The sequence below is a fragment of the Rhincodon typus genome, unplaced genomic scaffold, assembly GCF_021869965.1.
Source record: "Rhincodon typus isolate 14 unplaced genomic scaffold, sRhiTyp1.1 hic_rhity00016007, whole genome shotgun sequence".
Lineage (NCBI taxonomy): Eukaryota > Metazoa > Chordata > Chondrichthyes > Orectolobiformes > Rhincodontidae > Rhincodon > Rhincodon typus.
In genome coordinates, this window is record NW_025981645.1 from 1 (window position 1) to 1,308 (window position 1,308).

The 1,308-nt window shown below is 52.5% G+C and overlaps 1 long non-coding RNA gene across 1 annotated transcript in view; it reads right to left on the minus strand.

Moving 5' to 3' along the window:
• Positions 1-1,102: 1,102 nt before the first annotated feature.
• The window catches only part of LOC125482726, a 4,035-nt gene continuing 3,829 nt past the window's right edge, over positions 1,103-1,308 (minus strand). The window contains exon 3 of the long non-coding RNA XR_007261732.1: positions 1,103-1,201. This is a non-coding gene — a long non-coding RNA (uncharacterized LOC125482726). The remainder of the gene's footprint in view (positions 1,202-1,308) is intronic.

A 1,308-nucleotide genomic window follows, 5' to 3' on the forward strand; every position in this document is an offset into this window, starting at 1 on the left:
GCAGTCGGAGGGTCGGCGCCGAGGGAGGGGGCGCAGTCGGAGGGTCGGCGCCGAGGGAGGGGGCGCAGTCGGAGGGTCGGCGCCAAAAGAGCGTGACATGCACATGTGTCTATGCACGTGTCCACATGTGCATGAGTGTATGCGTGTCCATGTGTGCATGTGAATGTGTGTGCATGTGCAGGTGTACACATATGTGTGTCTTCAAGTGTTTGTGAGCATGTATGCATGAAAGTCTCTGTGTGTGTGTCTGTGTGTGCGTTTGCACGCGCGTATATTTGTGTGTACGTGTACGCATATGTGTGTGTGAAAGTCTCTGTGTGTGTGTGCGTATGTTTGTGTGAAAGTCTGTGTGTGTGTGCGTCTGTTTGTGTAAAAGTCTGTGTGTGTGTGTGTGTGTGAAAGTCTGTGTGTGCGCGTATGTTTGTGTGAAAGTCTGTGTGTGTGTGCGTATGTTTGTGTAAAAGTCTGTGTGTGTGTGCTTATGTTTGTGTAAAAGTCTGTGTGTGTGTGTGAAAGTCTGTGTGTGTGCGTAAGTTTGTGTAAAAGTCTGTGTGTGTGTGTGTGTGAGAGAGAGAGAGAGAAAGTCTGTGGGTGTAGGTGTGGGTGTGTGTGTGTGTTTGTGTATATGCATGAACGTGTGTGTGTGTCTGTATGTGTAGAGTGGGTGTTTATAACGGGGTTGGGGCGGGGGAGAAGGGTGTCAGATGTTTCGTTACAGATTGGGGTTCATCATCCTTACCTGTCACTAGGCTCGATCTATCTGTAACAACTGGTCATTTCCCGCCAGCAGAGAAACGGTGTCACTGTTTCCTGCCAACCTGGCTCTAAAGGGCAGGTAGATTCGGGGAAATATCACCGACATTTCCCAGTCGTTAACATCCGAGAACTCTCGGTGGACCGTGCTGCTGATTCCCAGGGGGGAAGAGTAATTTTTTGGCTGTGAGCGCTTTGCAATAGGCTGCGATGGGGACCACTGCAGGAGACAACTGGAGAGATTCCCTCAGAGGGTGAGGTCCTTGGGATCTGGGGGAGCAACGTGAAGGAGTGGGGTGGGGAGCACAGACGGTCATGGGCGTAGTGACCCTCACTCCAACCCTCCTCACCTGACAACGGCCAAGCCGTTCCTGATTTGGCCCTTCATCAGCTCGTCGACCAACTGTAGCACGCAGCCCACAGCTGTACAGCACGCCTCGTACGTTTGCTGCAAATCAGAATCTGTGGTCAGGACACACTGACAGCGCGGGATCCCGCTCTACAGCATCCCAAACCCCTTCCCGTTCACTCCCGCTCTACACCGTCCCAATGGAC